Below are 9,265 nucleotides of genomic sequence, written 5' to 3' on the forward strand. Positions count from 1 at the left end.
CAAACTCCTTTTATGAGTCTACAGTTACACTGACACCCAAACCACACAAAGATGCAACAAAGAAAGAGAACTACAGACCAATCTCCCTCATGAACATTGATGCAAAAATACTCAATAAAATACTGGCAAACAGACTCCAAGAACACATCAAAACAATTATCCACCATGATCAAGTAGGCTTCATCCCAGGGATGCAAGGGTGGTTCAACATACAAAAGTCCGTCAATGTAATACACCATATAAACAAACTCAAAGAAAAAAACCACATGATCATCTCACTAGATGCAGAAAAGGCATTTGACAAAATCCAACACCCCTTCATGATAAAGGTCTTGGAGTGATCAGGAATACAGGGAACATACCTAAACATAATAAAGGCAATCTACAGCAAGCCAACAGCCAACATCAAATTAAATGGAGAGAAACTCAAAGCAATACCACTAAAATCAGGAACAAGGCAAGGCTGTCCCCTCTCCCCATACTTATTCAATATAGTACTTGAAGTTCTAGCCAGAGCTATAAGACAACATAAGGAGATTAAGGGGATACAAATTGGAAAGGAAGAAGTCAAGCTTTCTCTATTTGTAGATGACATGATAGTATACATGAGTGATCCCAAAAATTCAACAAGGAACTGATACAGCTAATAAAAACCTTCAGCAACATAGCAGGATACAAGATCAACTCAAAAAAATCAGTAGCCCTCCTATATACAATAGACAAACAGGCTGAGAAGGAAATCAGAGATACATCACTCTTTATAATAGTCACAAATGATATAAAATACCTTGGGGTTACTCTAACTAAGCATGTGAAGGACCTATATGACAAGAACTTTAAGTCCCTGAAAAAAGAAATTGAAGATGTCAGAAAATGGAAAGATCTCCCATGCTCATGGATAGGCAGGATTAACACAGTAAAAATGGCAATCTTACCAAAAGCAATCTACAGATTCAATGCAATCCCCATCAAATTACCAACACAATTCTTCACAGACCTGGAAAGAATAACACTCAACTTCATATGGAAAAACAAAAAACCCAGGATAGCCAAAAGAATCCTGTATAATAAAACAACCTCTGGAGGCATCATGATCCCCGACCTCAAACTCTACTATAGAGCTACCATAATGAAAACAGCTTGGTACTGGCATAAAAACCGACATGTGGACCAATGGAATTGAACTGAAGACCCTGACATTAATCCACACACCTATGAACATATAAGTTTTGACAAAGAAGCCAAAAATGTACAATGGTAAAAAGAAAGCATCTTCAACAAATGGTGCTGGCATAACTGGATGTCAATATGTAGAAGGTTGCAAATAGATCCATATTTGTCACCGTGCACAAAACTTAAGTCCAAGTGGATCGAAAACCTCAACATAAATCCAGTTACTTTGAATCTGACAGAAGAGAAAATAGGAAGTACTCTTGAATGCATTGGCACTGGAGATCACTTTCTAAATATAACACCAGTAGCACAGACACTGAGAGAAACAATCAATCAATGGGACTTGTTGAAACTGAGAAGCTTTTGTAGAGCAAAGGACATGGTCAACAGGACAAAGTGACAGCCTACAGAATGGGAAAAGGTCTTCACCAACCCCACATCTGACAGAGGGCTGGTATCCAGAATATATAAAGAACTCAAGAAATTACACATCAAAATGCCCAACAGTCCAATTAAGAAATGGGCTATAGAACTAAACAGAGAATTCTCAACAGAGGAAGTTCAAATGGCTGAAAGACATTTAAGGAATTGCTCAACATCCCTAATTATCCAGGAAGTGCAAATAAAAAATGACTCTGAAATACCACCTTACCCCTGTCAGAATGGCTAAGATCAAAAACACAGAAGACAGCTTATGCTGGAGAGGATGTGGAGCAAGGGGAACTCTCTTCCACTGCTGGTGGGAATGCAAGCTTGTACAGACACTTTGGAATTCAATATGGAGCTTCCTTAGAAAATTGGGAATCAATCTCCCCCAAGACCCAGCTGTAGCACTCTTGGGCATATACCCAAGGAATGCTCAATCATTCCACAAGGGCATTTGCTCAGCTATGTTCATATCAGCATTGTTTGTAATAGCCAGAACCTGGAAACAACCTAGATGCCCTTCAACTGAAGAATGGATAAAGAAAATATGGTACATATACACAATGGAGTACTACTCAGCAGAGAAAAGCAATTACATCATGAGGTTTGCAGGAAAATGGATGGATCTAGAAAAAATCATCCTGAGTGAGGTAATCCAGACTCAGAAGAACAAACATGGTATGTACTCACTCATAGGAGGATACTAGATGTAAAACAAAGATGACTAGACTGCTACACAACTCCAGGGAGGCTACCTAGAAAACGGGACCCTAGGAAAGACACAGGGATCACCCCATGACAGAGAAATGGATGAGATCCACATGAACAACCTGGACGACAGTGGGAGTAATGAAGGGGAAGATTTAAGGGAAGGAAATCTTAGGGGAGCAGGAGATCCCAGCTGGATCAAGAACAGAAAGGGAGAACAAGGAATAACAGACCATGATAAATGATGACCACATGAGAACAGGAATAGGCAGAGTGCTGGAGAGGTCTCCAGAAATCCACAATGATATATCCTCTGTAGACTGTTAGCAATGGTCGAGAGAAAGCCTGATCTGACCTAGTCTGGTGATCAGATGGCCAAACACCCTAACAGTAGTCTTGGAACTTTCATCTAATAACTGATGGAAGTGGATGCAGAGATCCCCAGCCAGGCCCCAGGTGGAGCTCCTGGTGTCCAATTGTCGAGAAAGAGGAGGGACTGTAAGAGTGTGAATTGTTGAGACCAAGATTGCAAAAAGCACAGGGACAAATAGCCAAATGAATGAAAGCACATGAATTATGAACCAATGACTGTAGAGCCCCCAGCTGGATCAGGCCTTCTGGATAAGTGAGACAATTGAATAGTTTGAACTGTTTGGGAGGCATCCAGGCTGTGGGACCAGGACCTATTCTTAATGCATGAGTTGGCTGTTTAGAACCTTGGGCTTACACAGGGACACTTTTCTCAGCCTGGAAGGAGGGGACTGGACCTGCCTGTACTGAATCCACCAGTTTTAAATGAATCCCCAGGGGAGTCTTGGCCCTGGAGGAGATGGGAATGGAGGGGAGGGAATGGAGTGGATGTGGGGGTTTGAGGGGGAGGACAGGGGAACCCATGGCTGATGTGTAAAATTAAAACACAAATATAATAATAATTAAAAAAAAAGAAAACTGAAAAAAAAAAAACCATAAGCCATTTCTATGAGTATTGTTTGTGTTAGCGCTCCATTGCTGGGAAGTACTATGGATAAGCAGCTTTAGGGAGGCTAGGTTTATTTTGGCTCATGGGTTCAGACAGTCAGATGGCTTTGTTGCTTCTGGGTGTGCTGAGGCAGAGAACCATAGCAGAAGCTTGAAACAGAGGAAACTGGTTCAGCTCATGGCCACTGGGAGAGAGACAGACACAGAGACCCAGATTCCGGGTATATTCCAAATCCAAATTGTAGCATTTACTACACTGCTTTTTATAAACATTTAAATATGTAATGAACTTGTGATTTAAGTTTTTCTGTAATGTAACATCAGAGTCCATATTTATTTTTTCAATTTATAGTCCATTTGACTGAATACCTATATCTCAAATAAACCACTCTAATACAGTACCATGTTGTCACATTATAAACTCAACTTGACTTCTGGGTTATTCTCCTTAGCTGAACTATTTTTATTTTTCATGATTTTAAGTGGGTAACTCGGTGGCATCAGCATATTCAGTAGCTTTACACCTGTCACTACCATCTATTTCCGTAATGTTTTCATCTTCTGATATTGAAACCTTGACCCAGTAAACATCACCTTCCTATCTCCACTCTCTTTAGACCCTGTTTTCATTTGTCTAGCTCTGAACTGAGCACTTGAGGTATCTCACAGCATGAAATCATGCACTATGTGTCCTTTGGTATGGCCTATTTCACTTAGTACGATGCCCTCAAGGTTTATCCTTTTGCCATGTGTCAGATTTTGTGTAAGAATGTGTGTGTGCACGAGCACGAGAATTAGATCTATTCAGTTAGCCATTCACCCTTAATGGACTTGTGACTCAGTTCCAGTTTTTAGCCTTTGTGGATGGTTCTGTTATGAAAATGATTGAAAAACGTCTGTTCACGTGTCTGTTTTCAAATATTTTGGATATTTACTAAAGAACTGAACTACTTTATCTATATCAATGAAGTGTTTTGTAGACTTTGCTTCTAAGTAAAAGGCATAGTTTTTCATTTGCTTTTCTGTGTACTTATTTACATTAGAACGTGCTGTTAACTTCGCCCCATCTACTGCGAGAATGAAGACCATTCTGAGCAATCAGACTGTGGACATTCCAGAAAATGTGGACATCACTCTGAAGGGTGCACAGTCATTGTGAAGGGCCCCAGAGGAACCCTCTGGAGAGACTTCAATCACAGCAATGTAGAGCTGAGTCCCCTCGGGAAGAAGAAGAGGCTCCGGGTTGACAAATGGTGGGGTAACAGAAAGGAACTGGCCACTGTCTGAACCATCCACAGTCACGTTCAGAACATCTCTTACAGGATGAGGTTGTTACTCAGGAGAAGGGGTCTTTGCTTGAAATCCGAAATTTCTTGGGTAAAAAATACATCCGCAGGGTTCGGATGCGGACAGGCGTTTCTTGTTCTGTCTCTCAAGCCCAGAAGGATGAATTAATCCTTGAAGGGAATGATATTGAACTTGTTTCAGATTCAGCAAGCCACATTAAAAACAAAGATACCAGAAAGTTTTTGGATGGTATCTGTGTGTCTGGAAAGGGAACAGTGGAGCAGGCTGATGAGTAAGACCTAAGTTACCCAGCTCCAGAAACAGGAAACTTCATTTAAGTATGATTTGGGGTGTCTGTGGAGACAATAAAAGACTTGTATTTAAAAAAAAGAAAGAAAGAAAGAAAGAAAGAAAGAAAGAAAGAAAGAAAGAAAGAAAGAAAGAAAGAAAGAAAGAAAGAAAGAAGAAAGAAAGAAGAAAGAAAGAAGAAAGAAAGAAAGTGCTGTTGATTCTATAGATTTACCTCATTTAATAATCACATTAATAATCACACTACATTCTTGTAGGGTTTCCAAAAGATTGCTTTACTACATTTACTAACATCTTCTTGGGCTTACTATATTGCATCCCCTACTATTTTAGGAACACAGTGATTCTAGAGTTTCTCTAACTTTATTAAGTAGTTAGGTAAATTTCTCATGATAATAGTCATGGGGGTAATTATAATCACCCCTGAAAAAAACACTTGCCACTTAATGGTTAATAGTACAGTTAGCGGACAGTTTTAGCTCCAAGTGCCTTTAAAATCTTCTCAGCTTTTGAACTGAGACCATTGTGTTCCTGGGAGGCCACAGCCAATGACTTAGCATGCTGCTGACTCTAGGGCCTGCTCATTTTTGTTTAACTTCCCTATTGAGCATTATTGAGTAAGTGAACCTGCCAGGTCTGCATGTCATGTCTACCTGTCCAGTCTTCTGTCCAATCTTGCCTCTTCCTGTCCTTTTTGGTGTTATCCCTCAATAAACCTTTGCATCTGCTAAGTGAGAGAACTACCTATTGGTCAAAATTGTGAGTGGCATGCAAAAGGTCCGTATGAATTGTCAATAAGACCCATTTTAATAGACATAAGTCTACAGGAATACAGAGTAAATTCTCACAGATTATTATGAAATTATGCCCCCCACATAGAAGGTCTAGGGGTTTGTGAAACAATGAACCAATTCATATCCTGACATTTTCTATGTATTTAATTCTACTTATACATTTATATGAGTATGTGTGAATTTATGTATGTATTTGCTTGTTTAGTGTATGTGTGTATGTGAGAGGACACATGTCACAGCACACAGGTTAGAGGACAACTTTCAGGAGTCCATTCTCACTTCCTGCCATGTGGGTCAGGTCAGGAATGGGCAACAAGCATGTTTACCCACTGAGCCATCCTGTTGGTTGGCCCTAATTCGTATCTTAGCTGATTCATACTGCTCTCCCCATTCTCTGAGTAAAGGAAATAACCGCTTCTTACATTGAATGGTGCACTTTAACATTTTGATAAACAAGAGGTGGAGCAGTTAGTGTTTTATTATTTAAAAAATAATAAAATATGGATCCTGCCATGTACTGCTGGGGGACCTTGAGCCAGTTATTAACCCCTCCTGTTATGTGCACAAGATGCACAACATTCATCACTCATGTTCGTTTGCAGACAGAAGTGCCAGGACAGTGGTCAGCAAACAGGAAGCCTCAAATGCTCCACTGTTACTATCTCTGTTGCAAGTGGACTTCCTTGAGGTCTACCATACATCTGCTTTCTTGTGTCTGGACTGGGGCTTGTAGTTAGAGTTTTCCTGCCTGGCCCAGTCAGGACAAATCTCTCTTATCCGCCAGTCCCACAGTCACTCAGACCCAACCAAGAAAGCATATAGAGACTTACATTGTTTAGAAACTGTATGGCCGTGGCAGGCTTCTTGTTATCTACTTATTTTATCTTAAATTAACCCGTTTCTGTTAGTCTATATTTTGCCACATGGCTTATGGCTTACCAATGTCTTTACATGTTGTTTCTCATGGTGGCGGCTGGTGGTGTCTCCTCAGCCTTTTATTTCCCAGAATTCTCTTTTCTCTTGTCCCGCCTATACTTCCTGCCTGGCCACTGGCCAATCAGAACTTTATTTACACAGAGCCATATCCACAGCACTTCCTCTTTTCTTTTTTTTAAGGAAGGTTTTAACTTTTACATAGTACAATTACATATAACAAAACAATTATCAAGCAAGAATTACAGTTACAATATTAAAGAAGATATCCTATCTATCTTATATTTGTGAGTCTAAGGTTTTATATCTAAGTTATCTTTTATCATAACTGAGGAAATTATAACTATCTAGTCTTTAACCACATCAAAGACCTCAGAAGGATATAATATTGCCTGAGAACCGGGAGAAGGATGTAAGCATTTTTCGGGAGTCTTGTAAGAGTAGACAGAGACAGCTGGCAGCCTGGACAGTCACCTAATGTTTCTTTGTAAAGTTGGGGCATTTGTCTTCAGCCCACAGGGCTAGAGTCTCTTGGTTACTTCTCTCAGTGTCCTGTAGAATGTTTGGCAGTTTCCTCTGCAAAGCAGGAACCTGAAGGACCATTTTGTCAAGCAAAGTTTAGTGGTCACCTCTCTATGGGTCCTGCATGTCCAGTTGATCAAGCAGTCCAGGCAAGAACAGTTTCTTGCCCAAATGGCTATTTTTGTAAAGGTGAAAATAAGATATGAAGTGTCTTCAATGCCCATCCTCCTCTCTGAAGTAAAACGGTGCTGCCAGGAGCAGACATGTCTCATTGTCCTGAAAGTCTAAATTTTAAAAGTATTTTAAATGCCATATTCTGTGGGTCTTTGAAGTATTTGAAGATTACCTATCTGTCTGAAATATCTCTATGTATACCTAGAAGACTTAACTAACATGGCTACAAGTATGATTATCCTAGATGACTAATTATTAATCTATTTTTAATTATCCATTGTAATTTAAAATGAGCTATACAAACATAATACCTTAAATAAGAGTATAAATATGCACACAGTATAACAAAATTAACTTTAAGTTTGTATCAATAGACTAAAGTCTATACCAATGTAAAACATTTTAAACAAGTTGTTGCTCTTTAGAAGTAAGTTCCCTAATCTACCCTTTCATCCTATTATATCTATATCATATCCCCCTTCTTTAGAAAGAGGTTGGAGTGGCTGTTTGAGGGACTCTTCAGAGGAGAGGCCTTCATAAAGGAAGAGGTGATGCCTTGCCTGGGAATGCTAGTGCAGCACTGTGCTTCTCTTTGGCTAATAACTCAAAAGGGACAAAAGAGTTCAACATGGCTTCATGTACATTGATCAAACCAATTATATTTATATATAATTTACATGGATACTCGTCTTGATGATTATGTCTACTACTATGTCTTGTGCAAAATAGTAATGAACTTCTAAAAGCTGATTTTGTGTTTCTTAACTAGTTTATCCCAAAATAAAGAATAGCTCTGGTCAGACAGACCCATGCATCCAAGGAGTAAGCACAGTGGTCTTCCAGAGTCTCAGTTACCAAGTATAGTGTAGGACATGGAACGACTTTCACTAAAACAAGTAAAATGAGATCATAGAGTATAGGAGTCAAGTCCACATGCTATAAGAATATGAGGCTTTGACAAAGTGTTTGCATATGTCATATCTTTACAGTAATTCTGTGAGTTTAATTATTCTGAGGGAAAAGTCTTTGTTTTTTTCTTCTTTCTTTCTTTCTTTCTTTCTTTCTTTTTTTTTTTTTTTTTAAGCTGAGGATCGAACCCAGGGCCTTATGCTTGCTAGGTAAGCACTCTACCACTGACCTAAATCCCCAACCCAAATCTTTGTTTTTATTCCAACTTTTTTGTTATAAATCAAAATTTTGAATGTGTTTTATAATAGAACAATCATTTTTGTTTAAGCGGAACATCTTACGAAAAGCTTAAGGAAAATGATGCCTGCTTAGAGATCTTCTGGGCACCAGCAGACTCATCTGTGATAGATTTACATCCCGAAAGTAATGTATATTATTTCCCATCCTATTTTTAAATAGTATGATGTAGATATAGTGTAGTGGCATACACATTTTGTAACTACATCTTTTATATGCTTTTCTGAGAGACTGTCAAAACTCTATCAAAATAAGAGGAAACTAATGATTTTCCCATTGTACCAGTTCCCCTAAATCTATAACTATTCCTTTCCTTTTAAGTTAATCGTGTCCTCCAGGGGACACTAGATCTAATAGTGAGCAGATGTGATGGGCAGCATTCCAAATGTATTGGTAATAATACTAGATTCTATCCCTGTGGATCCAGACAAATGTGGCCATCCTCGGGATGTGAACATAGGCCAAGCAGTTTACCTGGGATTCATTTAGAGTCTTTTTTTTTTTTTTTTTGAGAGACCTACTAGATAAGATTTGCAGAACTAGTATATGTTAATTTTTCAGAGTGCATAGTCCACTCCCTATATACAAAGAAACAAACAAAGTCAGACTTGATACAGCCTAAGCAGCTGTACCATGAACACAGATCCTATGTGTTACTAACCTGCACTAGGAGTCCTAGGCTGTGTGGTCTAAAATTAAGCATAGGGGGCAGATTCTGTTATGCCACTGGAGACTAGTGCACATATGCCAAATTA

At 39.1% G+C, this 9,265-nt stretch overlaps 1 pseudogene; it reads left to right on the forward strand.

The window, feature by feature from the left end:
- Positions 1-4,363: 4,363 nt before the first annotated feature.
- On the forward strand, positions 4,364-4,868 carry LOC118572971 (annotated as a pseudogene).
- Positions 4,869-9,265: the final 4,397 nt, after the last annotated feature.

The sequence above is a fragment of the Onychomys torridus genome, chromosome 23, assembly GCF_903995425.1.
Source record: "Onychomys torridus chromosome 23, mOncTor1.1, whole genome shotgun sequence".
NCBI classification, from domain to species: Eukaryota; Metazoa; Chordata; class Mammalia; order Rodentia; family Cricetidae; genus Onychomys; species Onychomys torridus.